This window comes from Lygodium microphyllum, chromosome 29 (genome assembly GCF_053477565.2).
Source record: "Lygodium microphyllum isolate KBCC chromosome 29, Lygodium_microphyllum_v1.1.10, whole genome shotgun sequence".
In the NCBI taxonomy this organism is placed as follows: Eukaryota; Viridiplantae; Streptophyta; class Polypodiopsida; order Schizaeales; family Lygodiaceae; genus Lygodium; species Lygodium microphyllum.
In genome coordinates, this window is record NC_141163.1 from 86,652,246 (window position 1) to 86,679,784 (window position 27,539).

The window sequence follows — 27,539 nt, forward strand, 5'->3', positions numbered from 1 at the left end:
ATGGACGTACACATTATATTTTGACGAAGCGTCCAGGGGCCCTAATAAAAAAGGGAGTGTTGGAGTAGTAATCCGAGATCCCCGACGTAGAGTTGCGATGAAGTTAGCTGCTTATCTCGGGGTAGGATTCACTAACAATATGGCGGAGTATAAAGCCTTGATTATGGGACTGCATATTGCCAAACAAGGAGGTATTCGTCGATTGTTAGTAAAAGGGGATTCCCAGTTGATCCTGAATCAACTAGATGGGACATACACAGTGCGGAATCCCATTCTTTGTATGTATCATCGGACTACGACGACCCTACTAGAGGAGTTTGAGAGAGTGTCTTTTCAGCTGATTCCACGTTACTGGAATCAGTTTGCGGATTCATTAGCAAATCTTGCTTATGAGGAAGACCTCTTCTTTAATTATGGTCCTAGTTTGGATATTATGATCAATGATGAAACAGGACCTGGTTGCTTGTGGGGTATGTTATCAGAACATGCAATATATGGCAGATGATGGTTGATATGGGTGATGCAAAGAGTAGCTGAGGCCAATCTACCGTTATTATCTGGGACCCATAGGTTAATTAGACATCATATTATGCATACACCTCTTACTATATATGCAGGAGGGATGGGTCATAACCTTATACATTTAGTTTAGGGCTACGAGCCTGTTTTTCCTCCTTGGAAAGGAGCTTATTATTGTATATCTGGATTCTTCTAGGGAGGGATGTGTAGGTGTTATTCTGTTTGATCTCGTTAGGCCAAGAGGGCCAGTGTTGCGAGGTTTGGAATGCTTTATTTCGTTAGGCCAAGAGGGCCGATCAAGTTTTGTAGTGAAGTGTTTTATTTCATTAGGCCAAGAGGGCCAGTTGTCTATTTAGTGCAGGTGCGGTTAATGGTTTCTTGTTTTAGTTTTGTGCTAGACAGGTTTGAAGAAGAGCTTGGAAGGAGCCTTTTGTTGCGTGGAAGCTTCTTGTGGCCCTATCCAGGTGATATCTTTCCTTTATGAGTACTGTGGATTTTATGTTATATGTGTTTGTGTACTTGTTAAGGGGGGTTTTTCGTTTCTTATTGGGGACCGACGTCCAAGGCATGAAGTCCCACGATTAGGTTCAGTATGTTTGAGGGAGGTCTGAGTAGTTATTGCCTCCTGTAAAGACATTGTCAAGCATCAAAAGACATGTTTTAGTAGGCAGTCCTAGTGACCCTGTTCTGCTAGCCTGCTAGGCAGCCATTCTAGGAGTTCTTGTTAGTTGTGAGGCAGTTAGAGAAGCCTGCAGAAGACAAAATAAAGATGCTAAAGGCAAAGGAACCCTGAATATATGACAAGATAATGAATATAAATAGAAAGGTGTGTAAAAAGGGGTTCTAACCCCTATAAAAATCGAAAAGAGAAGAAATGAAAATGTATACGCAGTTGATCACTGCCTTGCGAAGGCCTGGCAGGTTCCTGGGGACGAGTCAGACCCGGGGCCGATACCTTGTCTTCCTAGGGGTGGCTTCTGGCTAGAAAAGAAGAAATTAAGAAAGGTTGGAGCGAAAATAAAAGTGAGTGTCAAAAAAGGATTACGTGTCGCCTTGCGAGGGCTTGGTAGGTTCTTGGGTAACGAGACAGGACCTGAGGCCGATGCCCTGTTCTCCTTGGGTCACTACGCTTAGCTCCCTCCTTTTTACATGCCTGAGTATGAAAAAATAAAAACCCTAAAAGAAGAAATGTGCTAAAAGAAAATACTACTTGATCAGGCTATAGGAGTCATCGCCTAGTAAGAGCTCCTAGTTGTGTTGTCCTTAGTTAGGTAGGTAGTTCAGACCATCACTTAGGGCAACCTCTTTGATAGTTCTTTTTAGTTTGGCCGTGTTGGAGCAGTTGGTTAGTGACTAGCTTCGGACCTTTTATCAGATTATGCTAGGCCTACTCCTTGTGGATGTCATGCCTTGGTTCTGTCAGGGGGTAGGGAGAGCGTTGTGCTGTGTTTAGTATGTATCTATTTTGTATCAGCTTGATGCTTCCTTTGGTTGTTTTGTGCAGATCTACTGTGGGATTCGACGGGCTAAGTCGCCCTATCCCGTAGGCGCCAATGAGAGTGGAATTTTGGTGCCGAGAAGTGCTTGAAAATAGCTAAAAATTACGAATATCAAGGGAAAAATATTCAACATCGAAGGCGACGGCTCGATCTAGGACAATTTTAAGCGCCAAAGTGCTTTAAAGGCGCCCGAGAAAAACTTGTTGATTTTTCATAATTTTTCAGACTATCGTGCGGGTTGACAAGAGTTACTGGCCAATACGGGATGTCAAGCCGGACGCCCAGGATTTTTCAGAGCTCAATTCGGAGTCCAGACGGGAAAGGAGCCAAGAAACCGGTCAAGATTTGAAGAGGTGGACCAAAGTTTGGCCAAGTGGTCATGACCTTTGGGGGGGACATGCAACTTTTAATGTAGCATGACATTCCACATGAAGAAGGAGAGAAAAAAACGTGGAGGAGGCGTGGAGGAAGATGGTGCCAAAAAATGCGCTTCATGGCATGGAGAGGGTAATGGCTAGTTGTGAGCAACCCATGCCAATGATCATTGCCCCTCATTCCCCCCTGGATGCTGATCCTTTCACCGTGCTTCGCTCCTCCAATGGCGGTCTCTATGAAGAACTCTGATTTCAGTCTTTCTCTCTCCTCCCTCACTCTCTTCTAAGGGCAGATTCATGTGGTGAAGAAGAAGAAGAAGAATGGATGACGGATGCTTGTCCAATGAAGACCCGATTGCTCCGTGGTTCAAGAGGAATGAAGATTGCTGATTGTGGACTATCATGAGCATTAACGGTGGCTGGAAATCAGTCCCGAGATATGGCAAATAAAAACCCGCAACCCGCAAAGAACAATAATCTCATTTTTACAAAGGAAATTGATGTTTTATGCAATTTGCTTCATGAATACTTGTTCCCATGAGATGATTATGCATTATAATGTTGTTTGCAATGTCTTCCAACTGTTTGAAATTAGAAAATCAGAAAATCATAAGTGTTGTGGATGAAATTAATGGTGTAAAACCCGTAAAGCATGCGAAATATGGGAAAATTGGGTGTTTTTGATATATATAAATGGAAAATACAATAAGACACACCAACTAAATTTGTGTTTTGCTGCAAATGAACCTAAGGGCCATAGCCCACAACTCATTTTGTATTTTTAGTTATTTAATATTGCAAAAAATACAAGAAAAATAGGAAAAATAGGGGAAAAATGGATTTTGAGGGCCGAAAATTAAGGAAAAATAAGATTCATGTTTGTGTATGTATGGAGGGTCTGAAGTATGAGGTTTAGCCTCAGTTAAGCCCTACCTTTATGTTTTAGTGAGTTTTTATTGGTTTTCATACAATAAAAACATGGAAATATCACCCTAAACTGTTCAATAGTGCACAACCTAAACGGGTGAGGGGGTAGAGTGTATAAAAGGTATTTAAATGTTGAATGAAATGATGAAAAGCTTGTTGTTTTTTATGCATACCATTTAGGTTGGTTGATAATTAAAAATTAAGACCCTAGTAGCATGAGGGTTTCTTGGTGCTAGGTTCATTCAACGTCGCATACAAGCAATAGTCAAAATCATTTAAAGAAATGTTTTCCACATGTGCACCAATGCTGATTTTCTTAATTGTTTGAGTATGTGGACATTCACAATTTGCATGAAGCATAAAATGATAAAAGATATCATATAATACCTCCTAGATGCATGGCAATTGCTTTCTAGAGGAACGTGACCAACGCTGAGTGAGTAAGGTTGTCCTAAGCTGTAGGCTAGGTGTTGGGTCTAAGGGGGAAGTAAAGTGAGGTATGGTACATTCTTGGATACGATCAATTGGTACCTTGAAAAAACCATGTGCAATGTTGTGTTATATATATTTAGCGACGCATCGAGGGGCCAATCCCCAAGGTGTAGGAGAGTCGCAGTGAGGTAGCGGCAGTCAGCCCTAGGAGGACCTCTTATGTTTGTACTTCGTGCTATTTGGCAATGTGCTGGGACTCCCTCTGAGGAGTGGTAATTGAGTTTGAGTTGGACTACAAGACGTGATACAAATGCAAGATGTTTAGGAAGATGATGTATGTGTCATCCATGCTCCTGGCTGCCAGGCCGTGGGGTTGTTGAGCGCAGCATAGAGGTGCAGCTAGTGCATGAGCCAGTGCCAGCCCGGTTTAGGTCCCATCAAATACATCTGAAAGACTCTTTTTGTTACCATCATGCAAGGACAAGGGAACTTTTCCAATGTGTGAAATTGGGTGGCATGAATCATCACCCGTCTGCACATAACCTGCATCTTGCAAATTTTGCATCTCTCCAAACCATTCTGCATGGCTGGTCATATGATTGGATGCACCTGAATCAGCATACGAGACATCATCATGTGTTCCCTTTCCTGTAACAGCATTCAGTATATGCTGCATAACAAACAGACGTTCATTTTTGTCTTCATTCTATCGTGAAGACGATGCATAGTTTCCTTGCTGCAACTTACCACTGCGGATATCATCTTTCTTAGCATAACATTGGGCTGCAATATGACCTGTTTTGCCATAGTAGTGACACACAATACCAGAGTTTTTAGAACCTATGTTCTGCCATCCACCTCTTCCTCTAAAGCTCCCCCTGCCTCTAAAGTTACCACGACCTCCTGAAACCTGCATATCGCCAAATTGCTAATTCAATCTGTTTTGCTGGTTGTCACTACCACGTCCTGTACCACGGCCTCTTGAAGAAAACCTGTCACGTCCCCTTCTTGAACTAGAGTAGAAAGCTTGGAACTATTCACCACTTCTTTCAAATGTCTCACTCTGTATGTTGATCTCTTCAGTGATCATAAGGGAGACCAACTCATCAAAATCTGGAAATGGCTTTCTAACATATACGGAAGTTACAAAAGACTTCCAAGCCTTTTCATTGTTAAGTCCACCCAAGGTACACGACACCAAATCATCATCATCGGGCATTGCATCAATCGCTGCCAAGGCATCTGCAATGCTCCTTACCTTCAATGCATACTCATTGATAGACATCTTCCCTTTCTTCAATGTATTCAACTCTTGCTTGAGTTGAATCTTTCGTGTCTTTGTATTTACAGAAAACATACTTTCAAGTATGGCCCAAGCTGCATATGAATTCTTTGCATTTCTGATATGTCCCAGCATATTATTATCAATTATTGCTAACAGCCAATACATGACCTTATTGTCTTTTGCATTCCATTCCTTCCATGCCTTTGTCTCTTCTGCAGTTGGAGGATCGCTCACCTCTGGCTCCTTTTCTTCACCTAAAACAAACTCGTAGAGGCCTTTTCCAATAAGAAAATTCGTGACACGGAACTTCCATGAAGGGTAGTTGTTCTTTTCGAGCTTCTCAATGATGGGGCTTCCACTGTTCTCTACCATTATCATAAAACTAATACCAAACAGCAAGAAAATCTTCTGCAACCCTCAACCTGTAGTGCACAACAATACACCAGACAACCTTTTTCACTGTCTGCTCAACAATACATGCAATCTGCAGCCTGTTTGTAGATAAACCTTGTGTTTACTCACCGGTAAACACCTTTGAACTTATAGATCTGGAAACTGTAACCTGCGCAGCCACTTTCGATCAATACAGTCGAAGTCACAGTGTACCTTGAAACTACTGTCCGCAACCTTGCGGCTTTAAAACAAGGCCTACAACGGCCTCGCGCACACCAAATCTCATTGCAATCTGAGATTTTTGCTCTGCCCTGCTTCCGATGCCTCTATAGGCACTATCCAGGAGAGAGAGTGGAAGAATGGGAGAGCTTCTTACCAGTGGCTTGCTTGCTCGAACCTTGCTTCTTCTCCTTTGCTTCAGCCTTCGAAATCAGCCTCTCTCAGTGGCGCGGCTCTGATACCATATCAATAATCGCGTGATGGGGGGAGTTGCTCAAGATGTTGCGCCAAACACACACGAAATGCACAAGGAGAAGCTCACTCAAGAGACAAGAAGAGAGATGGAGGCCAAAACGTTTTCTTGCTGATTTCTTCTTCTTCTTTCACACACTTTTCAATGTACACAAAGTATAGATAAGATACAACATAAAGGAAAGTGGCCTCTATGCCAGCTGTAGATAGGTGTAACAACCTAAATATAATAAGTAATGAGTCAATGGCCATGTGTGAGTCATAATGACCACCGACGTGCTAAGTGTAGACGTGTGGACCCATCTAACCAGGCGGTCCATCATCAATATCCACATGTGTTGAGCTTGTCATCTCAACAAGTCACACATACATTCCATAGAACACTTACAAAAGTATACAGAACAGAATAGAGTAGGAACAAAAGCTCTACAAAAGCTCATTAGAGGGTTACATAACGTCAACAGAAAACATCAGAACCTCATAACTCATACTAAAACCATTCCAAACTATCAAAAACTATTCAATGAGATTTCAAAAGACCTCAACTTCCATCAATCATCAATCCATGCTTCATACAGAAGAAAATTAGAACAAAATAGAAGCTAAACAAAAGGTATTAGAACCTCATGAGAACCTATCAGAACATCACAGAGCCTCATATTTCTACTGAGAATCATCATGAGCTTCCAAAAAATAATCAATATCATCCAAAACACTTGCAAAAACTTCCAAAACAACTAAAAATCACTCAAAATCCATCAAAAATCAACCATTCAGGCCTCAAAAACAACAAAAATCAACCAAAAAATCCAGTCGTTTCAACATTCAATAGGCCTCTTGTTTGCCATAGCCAGACAGTACCTAGCTCACTTGGAGTATCTTGATCTACTCCTACAGCTCATATCTCTTCATTCTTCCTTCTAGGAAAATGTTTCTGAAGTCAGGGCACAACTTCCCATCATGAGAATACCTAACATTGATCACTCTATAGGTTGGCATTGTGGAAATTTTTTGTCATAGTCCTTGAACAGGCGCAATTTGATCTATACACTCGCATGCTCCTTGCATTGTGTGTTTCAACATGCCACCATGGGGTTTTGGTAGCCTATCTACCAAGCTTCATTTCTATCAAAAATATTGGGAAATCATCAAGTCTACAGCCCACATAGAATAAAAAACCAGGCTTCTCTCAAAAACCCTAATCCTTCCTCCATAGCCAAAATTTCTTCAAGTTCAAAACCACCTCATTTTTTCTCTCTTGCTACCCAAGCCAAGGCATTATCATTTAAATACAATTACTCTCTAAACATTCAAGTAAAGTTCACACATCAAATCATTAAGGAGGGGAGATCATGGTGACTTCTTGTAAGGTTGAATCATATTATCATAGTGTCTCTTAATACTTATTTAGTGACTCTTGTCACTTGTATCAGCTTTGCCTCACATCAAGTCTAAGATTTTTTTGGCTATTCCAGCATCAAGGAGGGGAAAACAACATTGAAGTTTGTAGAGAAGCCCTTGAAGACTTATTATGTTGAGATGACAAGCTCAACACATGCAGGAATTAATGATGGACCGCCTGGTTAGATGGGTCCACACATCTATACTTAGCACGTTGGTGGTCATTATGACTCTCACATGGCCACTGACTCATTACTTATTATATTCAGGTTGCTACACCTATTTATAGCTGGCATAGTTATAGCGCCAGTCGACTAGTGTAGTCGGTTATGCATTGTTTGACTTAGTAGGCCACTTTTCTTTATATTGTATCTTATCTATACATTGTGTACGTTTTGGCCTCCATCTCTCTTCTTGTCTCTTGAGTGAGCTTCTCCTTGTGCATTCTGTGTGTGTTCGGCGCAGCATCTTGAGCAAGTCCCCCCACCACGAGATTCTTGACATGGTATTAGAGCCACCACTGTTGTCGTGTTAAGGGTTGAAGGTCTACCTCTGGGGCTTAGTCCAGAAGAGAAGTATGGGATTCAAAGTTTAGGAAAGGGAAAAAGATTGGGGCTTAACAAGATCCAAGTGTTAGAAATGATTTAGATGTGGAAGAAGATGTCAAGCTTTTTCTATGTATTTAGCATACATGAACGGAATAAATCTCTCTATCTTGATTACATCAAATGCCTTTGGCTACATAATCCATAACATAAAGGATATACTCAGATTCTTAAACCAAATATGATTATCAAATGGAAGTTCTAATGGCTTTTATTTCAAGTACATAGATGGATTTCAACTCTAGGGAACAAGTATTATGTTGGTAGACTTCAAATACATTCAAGATTTGGGCCAATGGTACATGAAATGCATTGAAGAAGCATAATCTTTACTTCAGCCCTATTTTAAAACAAAAATTTCTAGCCCATAATCAAGCTCAAAAATAGTGCATAAACTCATGAATAAGCTCCTCTAATCATTAATGAGTAAAGTCCTGATGAAAAGAGGTCATTTTCTTCTATTACAACCACATAAATCTCTTGTTTGCTCATCAAAATGGACAAGAACAGTGAGCTGCCCTGTTTATGACTGGTTATTTTAGCCCATAACAGCCCATACACCTTCAAAATCCTCACCCTTTGCTTGCCCAAAGTCACTCAAGTACTTGGGTACAAGTCGAGCTTCATTGGACCATGAATAAGGTAGACAAAATGAGAGAAGATGTGCATAAGAGCATGCTGAATACTTTTCTCTCAGATTTTTTCCTTTTATAGATTGTCATACCATGCATTTTTGTCAGACCAAAGGGATAGATAAGTGAAGCTCTCACCGTGTTTGCATCTTCATCTTCGGGTCCTGTTATTCTCTAGTTTGCATGCTCCAAAGCATGCACCATGGCTTCAGCTCTCTCCAGTTGTTGCAGTCAGGCTGTGCAGCCCGCATTTTGCGCCGAAAAATGCTGACTGCTTCCTGCTCAGGCCCAAGTCACTTTTTGACCTACTCAGGTCACTTGCTGATCACATTAGTCTGTTACTTCAGGTCCCCCGTGAACCTAGTGGACTTTTGGCATTTTTCTTGAGTTCTAACCATATTTTTGCACTTGAATCAATGTGATTTATCCTGCAGACTTTCAATTACTTCCAACTGACCAAGTTGTAGGTTCCCATAGACTTATTTTTCATCAATATACATGGTATAACTGAAAATTATATGCTAAATACAAAAGAACTTATGTAACTAAGTTGGTTATTGGGTAACAATGACTGAATTTTGTATGCAAATTCCTTATATAACTTCCAGTGAAGTTCTTCTGTGTTCATAAGAATCCCCTGATTTATATTATGAACAATAAACTCTTTGACATTCACCCCCTCCTAACCTGCACATCCTCTGGCATGTGCCATTTCATAAGATTACAGGTTAAGCAGGCTCTTCTTCAGATATATCTTCATCTTCATCCTCTAAGTATTTTTCTTACTGCTTGTCTTCAAGTAGAGGGCTCATATCTAAGTCATCAAGCTCATAAGTTGAAGATTCTCTTCGTTTGAAGAGCTTGATTCATTTCCCCGCTATTGGTATTTTTATCATGGTCCCATCCATTTCAGCCAAAGAGTAAGTAGCATTATTATGTACTACTTTTACAACATATGGTCCAAACCATCACTTGGCTAACTTTCTATGAGCATTATATTGATTGTCCATGCTGCTATCATAGACAAGTACCCAATCATTCTCTTGAATAGCTCTTGAAGGGAGTCGATAATGCTTGTAAAACCTCTTCTTATTCTTTAATCTTGCTATTTTCAGCCTTTCAATGGTGGTCTTGACATCTTGTGGCCTTCTTTCAAGTTGCCTTATACGTAGAGTCAGCAATTCTTCTCTAGTCATGCCTTCATCCCAAGGTAAGATACTCCATGTGACAATGGACTCCTCAATAGGCATGATAGGTGGCTGTCCATATATTAGTTCAGCCGGCATATAACCTGTTACTATACTATGGGTAGTTCTATCAGCCCATAATGCAAATGGTAGCAGTCTAGGCCATTCCCTCATCTTTCCTTTGCAAGATTTTGCTAAAGCTTTAAGAATTGATTGATGTCCTCTTTCGCTCTTACCATTACCTTCAGGGTTGTAGGCTGAAGTAAGAGATAGCTTAATTCCCAATTGAACAAAGAAATGGCGAGCCTCATCAGCATCCAATTCTCCTCTATCAGCAGTTATTTTGGCAACACAACCATACCTACAAAATACTTCTTCAAGTAAAAATCTACAAACAACTTGAGTAGACTTTGTTGTCAAGGCTTTTCCTTCCACTTGATTTGTGAGATCTTCTCTAGCAAGTACTAGATATCTCATGTTCCGAATTCCTGTAGGCATGGTTACCAAATCACTAACCCATCTATAATGAATGGTTAAAGGATAGGTAGGCTGAAGCCCATCTCCATGTTTAACCATAGAGTACATTTGACAAACATGACAAGACTCAACAAAATGCTCAATGTCTTTATACATGGTTTGCCACCAAAATTTCTCTTTTATTTTGGTAAAAATGCCCCATATGCCTCTATGACCAGCCAATAGGCTTTCATGAAATTCTTGCATGACCTGACTTTGATTCTTTTTGTCTCCTAAGACATGAACAGGTGCCCTTCCTTTCTTTTTTGCATGCCTCCAAAGATAACCATCTTTAAGAAAAAAGCCATAAGCTTTTCTCTTAATTCTCTTGAACTCTTCATTAGACCACTCTTCCTTCTTTGTCATAGTGCTCAAAAATTAGCCAATTTTTAGCCAATCATTTGCATAATATTCTTCTTTAAAGTATGTACAAACCATAACAAAACATTGAGCATGCTGTCTACTAGCTGCCCACTGTCCTTCTTTGGTTGTTTCATCCTTCCTTTGCTGATGTAAAATTGGTTTTAGCAGCTGAACCTGTTGTACTTGCTGTAATTATTGTTGTACCTGCATTTTTGACCGTTGAATCGTCATTAGATTCAGCTGTACTTGTTGTTTTCAGATTTGTACCTGCATTTACAACATCATTTATAGACTCTGATTCTTCTTCATCCATCATTCCTTCTTCATCCATATATCTGGCACGCGAAAGCATGTCAGCAACTGGATTATCTCTTCTTGCAATATGTTTCAAATCAGGATTTAAGGATTTAATATAAGCTATCCATCTTAGAATAGCTATATCGGGAGTGGAACAGTTGGCAATCATGCCCAAGAGTGGAAGGCAATCTGTTTCAACTATTACGTATGCTCCCATGAAGTACTCCCTGTCACATTTCAATGCAGTTACTACTCCCCAAAGCTCTCTTTTAATTTGAGCATACCTTCTTTGTCGTTCATTAAGGACCTTCGCTCCAAAGCGAATTGCATATCTGTTGCCTTCAAGGTCGTCTTGACCTACTGCCCATCCTATTCCAATAGGACTTGTGACCACTGTGAGTATAATAGGTTGTCCATTAGAGTAATTAGCCCTCTTTAAAGTGGGGGCTGAAATCAGCAATTTCTTCAGTTTTCAAATAGCTTGAGTATGTTCTTTTTCCTATATAAACCTTTGACCTTTTCTTAGCAGTTGATAAAGATTTTCAGCAACAGGAGCAAAATGTGGTATCCATATAAGCTAGAAGACACATGCACCAAGAAATCTTCTCACCTCTGAAACATTTGTACATATTTCTTGCATTTTGCTAATAGCATCAATTTTGGATGGAAAAGGCTTTCGGCCATATGGGCCACACATATGCCCTACCACAAGAACTTCTTTGACTCCAAAAATAGATTTAGCACCTCAAAGAGTAAGATGGACTTCTTCCAATTTGGACAAGATTTGAGCACAATCATTAATATGATCGGAAACAAACTTGTGACATCCAAGTTCATTGAGTTCTTCATTTTTCTCATGAACTTAATATCCTTTGATTGGTACATCATCAAGAAATGGAAGAGTTAATTGGGGAATATAATCCCTCAATGCTTTATGCATGGCATTCATCATGTGGGCTACTGAATTCGTAGCCCCTTGAGGTAGAGTACACATACGGACTAAGCCAAGAGGCGTCTTCATTGTGATAACGTCTCGGCTTTCCAAAGCAAGCTGAAATTGGTCATAGCCTGAATATAAATCTCCCATGGAATAGATTGCTCTACTAGCAAAAGCTTTAGCAAATTCATCAACAATTGTCCCTGAACCAACATTTCTAATAGTGAATTTATTGACAGGCTGTAAATCTTGAATGAATCGCAAAGATCCATTCTTCTTAGGCACGGTAAACCATCAGTTGGAATATGGAGCTGAGGATGGCTCTAATATTCACGTTTTTATCTTCTCATTTAGAAGTTCCAATAACTTAGGCAAATGAGCCCTTGGTACCGGAATTGGTTTAAGATTCCAAGGGACATGTGGGACCGTAAAAATCACCATTGGTGAGGACTGAAATGAAAAAGCTTTGCCATGATTCTTTAACATCTGCATGAAGATCTGGTTTTCAACTGGCAAGAGGAAAGAGTCCTCACCAATTTTGAGCTTTTGTAGACTTTTTGTTGTAAATCGGTGACCAATATCTTTAGGATCACGAAGGCTTGGCTGTTTGAATACCCTTTCTGCCAGTCCTTTGCTTTCAGGTGGTAGAGGAGTAGCCACTGGCTTGACCTTTTTATCAATTGTTTTATACTTTGTTTCTACTCTTACTTCATCCTTGTTTGGCTGTCCAAAAGCTTCATAATCTGCAAATTCTTGAATTATGTCATACATATCCAATGTACATACCTGTATGGACTGATTTTCAGCTTGGTTTTCTGCATAAACGGCTGTAGAAATTTCAGCCATTGTATCATTATAATTTAGCCCATAAAATAGCCCTGAAATTTCTTCATCTTTAGGTAAAACATCAATTTGCTTCAGCTCTTGTTCCATATGACACAAAATACTTTCTTTCAGCCCACACTATTAGCTGTAAAAACCTGCAAATCAGCTTTTGGCCTTGCCTCCTTTATATGTGGAGGCAATTTTTTATGACATAATGCACTGCCATAGCCTCCACTTATAGCAGTGCTACCTGAAAACCCTTAAATTCTTGGGCATGAAGGGGAACAGGATGATCTCTCAATCGATCCCTATTCCGATGATGATTTACACATACAGTCAAGAATTAGATAGCTTTGTTGTTATCCTTACTTCTTATCCGAGCATATGATGAACCATCATCAAGGGCCTTTGTCTCTAAACGAGACTTAGAAATAAACGGTTGTCCAAGAATGATAGGATAGCTACAGGAATCTTGAACAAAGAAATGAAATTCATCTTTTACATTACCAATTGTAACTTATACATAAGGGCATGCTGCATAAAGTTTGCCAGAAGAGTTGTTGGCAGCCTTCATACGCTAACCTAGGTCCACATCAATGGGCCATCCGCCATTCTCATAGAGACTTGTTAACATGACATTAATCTTTGAACCATGGTCTATAAGGGCAATGCATGGAGTCTCTTTTTCTCCGATCTTAACAACGGTTTCAGTAGTCGCCCTTACCCAATGGGTACAAGAGTAGTGACTACTAGGAATAAAGTGAGGATTACTTTCTTCTTGCATGTTGTGAAGATGAGCTTCTATCTTAAGCATGGGCTGCACTTTAGATTGAGAAGTCCCCACCATAATGGCTTCTTCAGTTTCTGCTTCATAAATGTCTTCATCTTTGGCTTCTATGGCTGCAATCAATTCTTTGATTGCCTCCAATCGAATCCCTTGAGTTTTCATCTTCTCTTCATCCTACAAATACACATGAAGTCCTTGCAAAAAAGCATGCACAGATTCTTCAGTTTCCTCACCAACATATTGTCTTTTTCTTTTAATTACATCAATTATTACATCATGAAATCCTCATTTTGCAATTCCGAGAATTTCACCTAATGTAAATTCAATTCTACTTCCAAGAATCCTTTCTTCTAGGATCCGTTTAAGATCCGTTGAGGTCTCTATGTCAGACTGCAACTTGTAACTGGGATGTTTGCTTTTTCTTTTTCCTTCTGTCTTCTTTGCTTGAGGGGCATCTCCCATATCAAGCTCTAGCGGTGGAGGATTTTCAGCAGCCTTCTGTTGGTCTGGATTAATTCTTCTTACGCGTTTAGTTGGCCTTGAAGAAGATGGACCAGCAACATCTTCATCTCTTCTTCTCTTTTCTTCTATCATGGCTTCATGATTATTAATTCCAGCTAATCATGCAAGATCTGAAAATGAATCAATAGGCTCGGTCCAACCGGTTCTTCCTCGAATACATTGATTGGCAGTGGTTAAATCATCTTTGGTTTCCTTGCCTTGCTCCATGAGATCCAAGGCCTGCATCCACACTTTAGATTTTGCATTAATTTTACATGCTTTAACAATTTAATTAGTTGGCTCAATTTGTAGCCCATAGGTTGCTGCATCAACAGCTGCATAGGATGTTCTTGTTGCCAAATCCTCCAATCTTTTCTTCATGCCACTATTGCCGAAGTTTGGCTCAAGAGGAAGCCCGGTTTTGGTTGCATGAATTTTACCATCCTTCCAGAAGACTAATTTTTGTGCTTCGGCTTCATGGAATGCACCGCACTCCCTCTTGTCATGCTGTAGGCTATCACACCAGATACAATGTCTTTTGAAGCCTTCTCGTATAGGCCTTTGGGCAGTTGACCGTCCCCTTTCTTCCACTTTTACATCAAGCCTTTCCACTTTAGAATTAATCTCCATTAGATTAAGATGGAGATCCCGCATGCTTTTAATTAGCTCGTCCATGACATCCTTCTTTGGAGACGGAACAATAGAATTTCTTGGTTGCTCGGCCATAGAGACAGGAGGTCGAGAAACTGGAACAAGCTCCTTCATGGATTCAGTTGATGCCGGGGTTGATCCCCACCTTAGGCGCAATCGCTCTCTTCGAGCAATCATATTAACTACTTCAGTGACATCACTCCAAGCAGTCTTCAATCCCGTCTCAGAGCCAGGGTCTTCAAGTCGATCAGTTAGCTTCTCTTGAAGAGAAGAATCTACAGCTTTTAAAAATAATTCAATCTTCTAGCTTTCCATACCTTGTTGATCGTCAGGATCTAGTTGGGAAAATTTGCTTTCAAATTCTCAATGAAGAGCAGTGGCGGTTAGACCCTTATTGGGCCTTTCAACCCATTCAATAAAAACTTTCTTTGTCATAAGGCCAAAATCTTCGAGAAAATTTTCTTCTCGAAGAGCCTTCTTGAACACAGACCATCCCGTGTCTTTTTGGAAAAGACCATGAATTCGGTCCTGGAGACCATGCATAGCCAAATGGGCAAAATAATAGCTCCAAGCATGTTGAGGAACTCCAAAGAAGACCATCTTGTCAGTATAGAGGCGGATAAAAGAGGACACATTTTGCCCATTAAATTGCTTGAAGCTCTTGCCCAACTGCTTAGCTTTAATGGCAGCAGGATCAATCCGCTCTTCTTCTTTCCTTTGTTGTTGTTGCAATTGCAACTACTGTTGAAATTGCAATTATTGTTGTTGGCTTTCTTGCATCAAATGAACCAACTGTTGCAAGGCATCTCCTCCCGAACTTGATGACTCTCCCATTGGACTTCTTCTTCCGCAGCAGACCTTCATGTCGGGTTCACCACTGTCGTGTTAAGGGTTGAAGGTCTACCTCCGAGGCTTAGTGCAGAAGAGGAGTATAGGATTCAAAGTTCAGGAAAGGGAAAAAGATTGGGGTTTAACAAGATCCCGGTTTTAGAAATGATTTAGATGTGGAAGAAGATGTCAAGCTTTTTCTATGTATTTAGCATACATGAACGGAATAAATCTCTCTATCTTGATTACATCAAATGCCTTTGGCTACATAATCCATAACATAAAGGATATACTCAGATTCTTAAACCAAATATGATTATCAAATGCAAGTTCTAATGGCTTTTATTTCAAGTACATAGATGGATTTCAACTCTAGGGAACAAGTATTATGTTGGTAGACTTCAAATACATTCAAGATTTGGGCCAACAGTACATGAAATGCATTGAAGAAGCATAATCTTTACTTCAGCCCTATTTTAAAACAAAAATTTCCAGCCCATAATCAAGCTCAAAAAGAGTGCATAAAATCATGAATAAGCTCCTCTAATCATGAATGAGTAAAGTCCTGATGAAAAGAGGTCATTTTCTTCTATTACAACCACATAAATCTCTTGTTTGCTCATAAAAATGGACAAGAACAGTGGGCTGCCTTGTTTATGACTGGTTATTTCAGCCCATAACAGTCCATACACCTTAAAAATACTCACCTTTTGCTTGCCCAAAGTCACTCAAGTACTTGGGTACAAGTCGAGCTTCATTGGACCATGAATAAGGTAGAAAAAATGAGAGAAGACATGCATAAGAGCAGGCTGAATACTTTTCTCTCAGATTTCCCCCTTTTATAGATTGTCATACCATGCATTTTCGTCAAACCAAATGGACAGATAAGTGGAGCTCTCACTGTGTTTGCATCTTCATCTTTAGGTCCTGTTATTCTCCAGTTTGCATGCTTCAAAGCATGCACCATGGCTTCAGCTCTCTCTAGTTTGTAGTCAGGCTATGCAGCCTGCATTTTGCGTCGAAAAATGCGGGCTGCTTCTTGCTCAGGCCCAAGTCACTTTTTGACCTACTCAGGTCACTTGCTAGTCACATTAGTCTGTTACTTCAGGTCCCCCGTGAACCTAGTGGACTTTTGGCTTGAGTTCTAACCATATTTTGGCACTTGAATCAATGTGATTTATCTTGTAGACTGTCAATTACTTCCAGCTGACCAAGTTGTAGGTTCTCATAGACTTATTTTTCATCAATATACATGGTATAACTGAAAATTATATGCTAAATACAAAAGAACTTATGTAACTAAGTTGGTTATTGGGTAACAATGACTGAATTTTGTATGCAAATTCCTTATATAACTTCCAGTGAAGTTCTTCTATGTTTATAAGAATCCCATGATTTATATTATGAACAATAAACTCTTTGACTCCGCGCCACTGAGAGAGGCTAATTTCAAAGGCTGAAGTGAAGGAGAAGAAGGAAGGTTCAAGCAAGCAAGCCACGGGTAAGTAATTCTCCCGTTCTTCCACTATTTCTCTTGGACAGTGCCTGTGGAGGCACCAGAAGCAGGGCAGAGCAAAAATCTCAGATTGCAATGAGATTTGGTGTGCACGAAGAGCGCTGTGTATTTTGGAGATTAGCCCTTTACAAGTAACCACTGCTATTTTGGCCATCCGAGGTTATTTCAGGCCCCGTTTTAGAGCCGCAAGGTTGTAGACAGCAGTTCGAGATACCCTGCAATTGTAGCTGTGTCTATCGTATACAGGTGCACAGGTTACAAATTTCAGATCTATAAGTTCAAAGGTGTTTACTAGCAAATAAACACAAGGTTTATCTGCAAATTGGTTGCAGATTGCATATATTGTTAAGCAGACAGTGAAAAAGGATATCTGGTGTATTGCTGTGCACTACAGGTCGAGGGTTGCAGAAGATTTGCTTGCTCTTTGGTATTAGTTTTGTGATAATGGCAAAGAACAGTGGAAACCCCATCATTGAGAAGCTTGACAAGAACAACTACCCTTCATGGAAGTTCCGTGTCACGAACTTCCTTATTGGAAAAGGCCTCTACGAGTTTGTGTCAGGTGAAGAAAAGGAGCCGAAGGTGAGTGATCCTCCAACTATAGAAGAGACAAAGGCACGGAAGGAATGGAATGCAAAAGACAAAAAGATCATGTATTGGCTGTCTGCAATAATTGACAATAATATGCTGGGACATATCAGAAATGCAGAGAATTCATATGGAGCTTGGACCATACTTAAAATTATGTTTTCCGTAAATACAAAGGCATGAAAGATTCAACTCAAGCAAGAGTTGAATACATTGAAGAAAGGGAAGATGTCTATCAATGAGTACTGAAGGTAAGGAGCATTGTAGATGCCTTAGCAGCGATTGATGCAATGCCCGATGATGATGATTTAGTGTCGTGATGGACCTAAAAACGGGCCGGCACTGGCTCATGCACTAGCCGGACCTCGTCACTACGCACAAGACAACCCCTCGGCCTCGCGGCCAGGAGCGTCTATCAAAATCTCTGCCTTCCTAAACATTGCGTTTGTAATACGTTGTAGTCCAACTGATCCTAACCCAATATTGCTCCTCAAAGGGAGTCCCTTTCACATAGCCAAAAGGCTCGAATCACATACACATGGGGTTCCTCCTACGGCTGAATGCCGTCAACCCTCTGCGACTCTCCTACACCTTGGGGATTGGCCCCTCGATGCGCCGCTCAACATTTAGACATTTCGCACAAACGTCACTCAAGGTACCAAATAAACGTATCCAGGAATGTACCATTGTCCTTACTTGACTTCCCCTTTATGATCCCACGACTAGCCTACGACATAGGAACCTCACTGCCTCTCAACGTAGGTCAAAGGCCTACTGAAAAAAATTGCTATGCATGTCCAGGAGCTAACTCTGATACTTTTAATTTCCTCTAAATGATCATGCAAAGAGGTGGATGCCTAGTGCTCAAACATCTTAAAAATCAGCAGCGTGCAAGTGCAAATCATCTCTTTCATGCTTTTCTTTCTAACCGCTTTGTGCTTCGTTGCAACACCTAGCACCGAAGTGATCTTCGTGCTACTAGGTTTTAATTCTTATCATTATTATTCCGTCCTAGATGCGATGTATATAAAATCAGCAAATTATTCCTCATGCTCAGTGTCATTTAACCATTTTTCCACAACTCTACCCTTCCCCGTTGATAGTGCATCATTATATTCATTTCTTTTAGGGTTTCCTTATCATTTCATGTAGAGAAAGGAAGGAAACACGCACTAAAACATATAAACAAGGCTGAACTGAAGCATAACTTCATGCCCCAGCCTTGCTATACATCAACAAACATAAATCCTATTTTTTTGTATTTTTCGTAGCCCCAAATGTATTTTTCCCCTATTTTTCATGGGTTTTTTATCATTTTCCCGCCATTTTCTTCATTTTCTTGTATTTTTTAAATTGCTGAAAATTGAAACCAGTTTGTGGGCTGTGGCCCTTAGTTCATTTGCAACAAAATTGAAAGATTAGTTGATGTGTATCGACGGTTTTCCCCATTTATATGCCCAAAACCCTTGTTTTTCCCCATTTTTATGGTTTTTCGTGTCTCGGTTCCCTATTTTCTGCTATCCCACACATGTTTTCCAGATTTTTAAATGATGAACAGCTAGAAACCAACTCAAAGCACGACATACTCAAAACTCAATCCATATGAACACATTTTTATCAACCAAATTTGCATCAAAAGACCATTTTCCTTGAAAAAACAATTATTACCGTGTCTTGCGGGTTTTTCCATTAAATTTGGCACGTCCCACGATTGATTTCCAGCCATGAATTCTGCTTGGAATCAGCAATCTACAATGGTTTTGCATTGCTCTTTCATCCCGTCAAGAATCGGCATCCATCCGGCCGTCCATCTTCATCCTATTCCTTCAAGCACGAACGGGGGCTAAGAGGAGAGAGAGAGAGGAGAGAGAGGAGAGAGGAGAGAGAAAGACTGGTTTTCTCTCTCTTCAACCAGTCCACCATTGCGGGAGCGGAGACCGGCGAATTGATCGGCACATCATCTTCATCAGGCCTGGAGGTCCATAACCATGGCTTCTTTGTGAGCCAGCAATCGATTGTGGGGGGGGGGGTCGCGTTTTTTTTCGGCGGCTGTTTTCAGCCGCCGCCCCCCCTCCATATCCACGATTTTTTGAGGGGGGGGTGCCAAAGGTCACCCCCCCTCCTTCACACCTTTTCAAATTTCCATTTTGGACCCCCTCTTGGGCACCCCGGCCGGTTTCGGGCCATCTTCCGCACCCGGACTCGGAACTTCGATCTGAAAATTCCTATGAGCTCGTCTCAACATCCCGGACAGGCCTGCAGCTTCACTGACTGGCACAGGCGCACGGAAAAATTATGAAAATTCACGGAGTGTCGCACGGGCGCCCGTCAAGCACTTAATGCTTAAAATCGTCCTAGGTCGAGCTGCCGCCTTCGTGGTTGAGCATGACAACGCAACTAGGAGCTCCTACAAGGCGAGGACTCCTATAGCCTGAGCAAAGGATATTTTCTTTCAGTATATCTCTTCTTTGAGGGTTTTGATTGGATGAACATACTTGGCATGTAAAAAGGAGGGAGCTGAGCGTAGTGACCCAAGGAGAACAGGGCATCGGTCTCAGGACCTGTCTCGGCACCCAAGAACCTACCAAGCCCTCGCAAGGCGACACTTAATCCTTTTCTAACGCTCACTTTTATTTTCGCTCCAACCTTCCTTGTTTTGATATTATTTTTCCAGCAAGAAGCCACCCCTAGGAAGACAAGGTATCGGCCCCGGGTCTGACTCGTCCCCAGGAACCTACCAGGCCTTCGCAAGGCAATGAGCAACTGCTTATATATTTTCATTTCTTTTCTTTTCATTGATAGGGGTTAGAACCCCTTTTTACACACCTTCGTATTGATATTCATCTTTTGGGATGTTCAGGATTTCTTGGCATCATTATTATTATCTTCTAGCAGGCTTCTCTAACTGCCTCACTACTAACAAGAACGCCTAGAACGGCTGCCTAGCAGGCTGGCAGAACAGGGTCACTAGGACTTCCTTCTCAAACAGGTCTTTTAATGTCTAACAATGTCTTTACAGGAGGTAATGACTACTCCAACCTCCCTCAAACATACTTAGCCTAAACTTGGGACTTTATGCCTTGGTCGCCGGTCCCCAACAAAAAGTATCCCCTCAACAAGTACAAATACACATATAACAGGAAAGAAAGGTACTTGTAAAGGAGAAATATCACCTGGAGTGGCCACAAGAAGCTTCCATCGCAGCAAAGGCTCCTCCAGGCTCCACCAAATTCCACGAACCACGAAACCTGTCCAGCACAACACTCAACAAAAACCCAATTAAACGCACCCGCACTAGACAGGAAAATGGCCCTCTTGGCCTAATGAAATCATACATGACTTTGCTACAAAACTGAATCGGCCCTCTTGGCCTAATGAAATAAACCAATATTATGCAGAACATCCACCTGGAAACAACCATGATAGACATCAAAGCATACCATTCCCAGGGAAACAAAGGCTCGTAGCCCTAAACTAGGTGCATTAAATTATGACCTATCCCCCCTGCGTATATCGCAAGAGGTGTTCGCATCACATGGCGTCGAATCAGTCTATGGGTCCCCGATAATAAAGGTAGATGAGTCTCGCTTACCCTCTGCATCACCCAAATCAACCATCGTCTGCCAAAGAGGGCATGTTCAGAAAGCATACCCCACAAACGACCAGGTCCTGTCTCACCATCAATAGATATATCGGGACAAGGGCCACAATTAAAGAAGAGGTCCTCTTCATACGCAAGATTAGCCAATGAATCGGCAAACTGATTCCAATTCCGTGGAATCAGCTGAAAAGACACTCGATCGAATTCGTCTAGCAGGGCTATGGCAGTGTGATGGTACATACAAAGGATCGGGTTCCGCACCATGTACGTCCCATTGAGTTGATTTAAAACCAACTGAGAGTCCCCTTTCACCAACAACTGGCGGATACCACCCTTCTTTGCAATATTCAAACCCATGATCAGGGCTTTGTATTCCGCCATATTATTGGTAAAATTCGCCCCGAGATAAGCAGCTAACTTCATGACAATGCGTCGTCGGGGGTCTCGGATGACAACTCCTACACTTCCTTTTTTGCATGCACCCCTGGACGCCCCATCAAAGTACAAGGTGTACGTCCATAAAGCGTTTACATATCCCGCCATCCAGAACTCTACTCGTAATTATGGTAATCGAAATTCAGCATTTTCAACGGGTGGACTGTAGGCTCCATCCCTCCATCATCATTGAATTCAACAGGGATGCTCGTCAAAAGTTGTAGGCAGTGATGGCAGAAGACCTTGATTTCCCAAATGAATGTCCCGCCTTCTTGCTCAATCACCTTGTATCCTTTGCTCCACCAAATGAGCTTTCCCTGATGATATCTTTGTTCCAAATATGGGTGTTCTAAATAAGGGATCAGACGACCCATCAACCTCTATCACGATTTCCTTGCAGATGTTTGATCGATCTTGCCTAGACCTGCAAGGCAGTCATAGCATTAGTGTAATCAGAAGTAATAAGGTTTAATCTTATTAAGATTAACCTTATTTTTAAATTCTATCCCCTCAAGGTCAGCTAACAATACTGTAGATTTATTCCTTCCTATCCTAACGATCCTATAGGGCCCATCCCATTTGGGCTCTAACTTGCCTGGAAATAATTCTCGTCGTGCGTCATAATACAGAACAAGCTGTCCTTTCTTGAAGGTGTATTTCTTGGCTTTGAGGTCGTGTAGCTGCTTCATTCGGCGCTTCGCCACTTCTTGGTGCAACAAGCTCTGCAACTTAAGCTCATCTAAATGTGCCAATGTCGTCAAGCGCTCAAAAAGAGCATCTTCATCGCTCAAAGAATGATTGATGGCAAACCGAATAGTCGGCAGCTCAATTTCTAGAGGCAAGACACACTCCTCCCCATATACTAACTTGAACGGGGTATGGCCAGTGGCTCGTTTGAAAGTCGTATTATAGGCCCACACTGCCACGTATAACTTTTTATCCCAATCCCGTTTCTTTTCTGACACAGTTTTGGACAGGATGCCCACAAGCTGCTTGTTGGTACTCTCGACTTGCCCATTAGCTTGCGGGTTATAGGGGGTTGTCTTGTTATGCTTGATGTTCCACAACTCTGTCAAACCTTTGATCACCTTATTCAGGAAATGGGTTCCGCGGTCCGACACTAATTCTTTCGGTGGACCAAACCGGCATATTATCTGCTCTAAAAGGAAACTAGCAGTTTCTTTAGCATCATCTTTCCTTGTTGCACGTGCTTCTGACCACTTTGTGAAGTAGTCAGTTGCTACAATGATGTACCGCTTTTGCGTAGTCGATGACGGAGTAATAGGACCCACAAAGTCAATTCCCCACTTCTCAAATGGAAGTATCGCCATAATAGGGGTGAGTGGTCGGTTCCTATTCTCTCGACTATCATGCCGTTGGCAAATATCGCATCTCTTAACATACGCAAACGAATCCTGGAAGATGGCAGGCCACCAATAACCTGCTCTTAAAGCCTTTTGTGCTGTAAGCCGTCCAGCAAAATGGCCACCGCAAGCAGAATCATGGCACTCCTCCAAAATGAATGGCACCTCGTCAGGCATCACACATCGGCGATAGATATCATCAACCCCTTGCCGATATAATGTACCTGCGATCAAAGCAAACTTTAACGCTTGCTGCTTAATTTTCCTTTTCTCAGCCTTAGATAATTCGGATCCCGCCTCTCCTGTTGATAAATAATGCGTTATTGCAGCATACCAGGAGGGAATAGATGCCGTATCTATTTTAAATATCATCTCCATGTCACTACCTTCAGCCACAGATTCTTTCGGCTCCCCAAAGTCCACTAGACATTCCACGATGCCTTGCAACCTTGGTGGCTTACTCTTGATTTCATAATCAAATTCCTGCAAAGTGATCAACCACTTCGCTAAACGATCAGGCGGCTGTAACTTATTCATCAATAGTCGAAGTCCCTCCGCCTTCGTATAAAGTACAACTTTCTCATAGAGAATGTAATGCCTGAACTTCTTGGCCCCAAAGACCATCGCTAGACACAGCTTCTCCATGTAGGTGTAATTGATTTCGGATACCCCCAGCTTCCGACTAGCAAAAGCAATCGGGTGGTACCACTTCTCTTCCCAAATTTGGGCTAAACAGCAGCTGATACTATACAAGGTGGCTGCTGAGAATATATAGAACACCTCACCTCTTTTAGGTGCTTTTAAAACGGGCGCTCTGGCTAGCTCTTGTTTCACATCCTCAAATGCTACCTTACAAGGGTCACCCCATACAAACGAACAGCTAAAGGACAATAAATTTGTAAGTGGCAACGTTCTTTCTGCTAAGGCGTTAATGAATCTACGGTAGTAACCAACCGAAGACAGAAAGCTATGAACTTCTTTCGGAGTGCGTGGTGGACCCATGGCAATTATAACTTTGACCTTTTCGGGGTCTGTCGCAATTCCTACCGAACTAACCACATGACCCAACAATAGCCCATAAGGTACTCCAAAAACGCACTTCCGTGGGTTTAGGGCGATGCAAAATTGTCGACAGCGCTCAAAGCATTTTCTCAAAATGATCAACTGCCTTTCTCTCACGGTGGCGGCCCCTAAGTCATCAATAAACACCCTCAACTCTTCAGGGGATATGTCACCGAATGTCTTATCGGCTGTTCGTTGCCACGAACCAGGCGCATTGCATAAACCAAAGGCCATCACATGGTACGCAAAAGTGCCAAATACAGTGATGAAAGTTGTTTTCAACTTGTCCTCTTCTGCAATTGCCATTTGGTTGTATCCTGCAAAGCAATCCATAAACGAATATATCTCCCTACCCGCTAATTGATCCAAAATCTGGTCAATAAATGGCAATGGGTAGTAGTCCTTAACTGTCTGCTTATTCAGCTCTCTAAAGTCTACACATAAACGGATCTGATTATTCTTCTTCTTTCTAATCACAACTGGCGAACACCATTCCGTGTGTTGTACAGGGAAAATCAAACCCGCTTTTCGAAGCTTCTGTAACTCTTCAAACAACCCGTCCCTTAATTCGAAAGGCATACGCCTGACTTTCTGCCGTACAGGACGACTGCCCTCTTTCAACGGAATTGTATGAACAGCAAGACTGGGAGGGATGCCTCTCAACTCATCATAACTCCAGGCAAAGATATCACGGAATTCCTGGATCAAGGCCACATAGTCCTCCCTTTCTGCTGAGCTGAGCATAGAGCCTAATTTGATTGGCCGCGAATCATCAAGCGTACCAAGGTCTAGCTCGATAACATCTGCATCTCTTATACGATCTTGGGCCTCTATCGGCTCGTTCAAAGTGATCTGATAGATGTCCTCCGTGGTGGATCCCTCTTTGGACTCATCACTCGATGATGTCTCACTAGCAGATAAATCTTCTAATGTCTCCAATTCTGTAGAAGATAGAGGAGCTCTCTCACTCTGCGGGGACTCAGGATAAGCATCAACCACCACACGCTGGGCACCTCTGCCGAATAACAATCGACCGGCGGGTATATCCACTTGGCAATCCGCTTGCAAGATCCAAGGTCGTCCAAGTAATACTTGGTAACTTGGCCGCCCTGCAAAACGAATCACCCTAAAGTCCAACAGGCATTCTACATTTGCAACAGTGACATGGACCTTAGTAATGCAGCCTTCCGGCTGTCTCAAACTGTCATCTGCCATTCTGAGAATTGTGGAAGTATCTTTCTGAATCGCAAGACCCAACCTTTCCATCAGTTCAGAACTCATAATGTTAACAGATGATCCCGTGTCGACAATGGCATAATCTACTAATATCCCATCGACATAGGCTGCAACCCTTGGGCAATGCTTCTCAGCATGCTCGAACCAGTCATCACCAACTCGCGCAATACCCAAAGGTTCTACAATATACCCGGTACGTAGGATCTTTCTAAATTCCTTACGTACTCCTGGGGAAAGCTTAATAAGCTGCAAAAGGTTCACATCCGGCTTGACTTCGCAAAGAGAGCCCGCCAAATCGAATTCATGATAGTTCGATAGGGCTCGCTTTTCACGCCAAACCATCCGCTCTTTAGGTCGCTGAACTGGCTTCATTGCCTCTTTCCTAACTTTCACCTTCTTCTTTGGTGCTTCCTTATCGGCTTTACTCTCTACGGGCTTCAAAGGTCCCCCTTCTAGGGCAGGATCCAAAACTTGCGTTCCTTTGTCGCCTTGTTTAGGGTTTCCGTCGACAGGCTTATCCATGTCGGCTTCTCTACCCTTTTTACCTCTTGTAAGGACAGCTCGTAGATTAGAGGTTTCAGTATCATTAACGCGTACAGCCTCAATCAAACTAACCCCACTACCACTTGGTAGCTCTTCCACTGTAGTCTTTGGTCGTTGAAGTATTTGTTTAGGCCCATCCTCTCGCTGGGAATCATTTCCTTGGGCACGATGATTAACAGGCCCTGGTTGCCAACTACCCCGCTGGAGGGAACTGATCTTACTCCAGCAAGTAGCTGCTAGATGGCCGGATTTTCCACAAATGTCGCACTTAACATTTGGGCAATTTCTTGGATAGTGCTGCCCGCCACACCATTTGCAACTAAACCTCGACGGTGCACCCTCCTCCGGGTATCTACTTCCTATCAAATTTTGTTGTTTTTTAAGGAAGTTGACATCAACAGCTATTTGTCGATACTGCTCCGTAATCATGTCGGTATAATGCTTCATCATGTCCTTAACCTCGCCAAGAACATTGGAAGAACTCGACTCATAGCCTTGGTCATTACCATGTCGCTCCATCGGCCTAACAATTCGATTAGGCACTGGTTGTTGAACCACAGGCATGGGATTAGAATTGACCGCCTGGCCTCCACCACTTGGAGCCATTTGACTGCCCGTAGGCATCGACATGCTAGGGGGAGCTGGTAATAAAGGCACATTCTGCATCATGTTCCCTCTCCCATTAGGGTTAGCCATCGCTATCCCTTGGCCACTACTGCCATTGGCTATTGCCATATTGTTTCCCAATACTAGACCCATGTTCGAATTGCCTCTAGAAGCATAGGCTGCTTGTAGTCGGGATTCCACCTCTTGTGCTCGTGTAATGGCAGTATCTATATCCCCCAAGGGAACACTACTCAACTGCAATTGGATATTAAAGTCCAAACCATGTAGGAAATATTGCAATTGGGCAGCTGCGGGGATAGGAATAGAGGTGTCCAACTTACGGAAGACCTCTTTTATCTTCTTCGCATAAGCACGAATATCCTCGTGTGGATCTTGGCGGGTCACGTTGAGTACACGCAACCAATATTGCCCACCCCTTTCAGGGGCAAACTCCCTTCGAAAAGCTCCATAAAATGCATCAATGTTCAATATGGTTCCGGCTTCTAAACCATGATACCATATAGCGGCTCTTCCTTTGAGAGTCATGTTGAAGAACATCATTAAATGCCCTTCTTCTTGAATGCGACAGTTAAACATCAGCTTTTGAAACTCCCTAATGTGGAGTTCCGCATCTTCCTCAACTAACCCATTAAAAATGGGTAGCGGGTAGCCTAGAGCCGGCAAATCCGTCGTTCCTGCTGGAATTGCAATAGGCTGCGCCATGACGAGGATTGGGTTTGCACGAGGAATAGGGAACGGTGGGGTTACACCTCCCGCAATTGACGTGGACTGGCTTAAGGAAAGAAGGGGAGCACTAGAGCTTCCACCTTCTCCTAACTTACTGCTTGGGGTCCTAAGACCACTAGATCCACTCCCTCGTAAGGGTTCAGCACCGCTCCGCTTAGGGGAATATCTCCTAAAGATTTCAGCACGTCGCCTAGCTCTCTCGTCTCTTTCTTGCTTTTGGATTTCTGCTAGACGATGCTTATCACTAAATAACGGATCAAGCTCAGTATCCTTTGGCATAAACTGCTAGTTGGTCCCTAGAAAACCAGGATTCGAGAACCGCCACTTTTAAGCAGCTCCCGGCAGACGCACCACTGATGGACCTAAAAACGGGCCGGCACTGGCTCATGCACTAGCCGGACCTCGTCACTA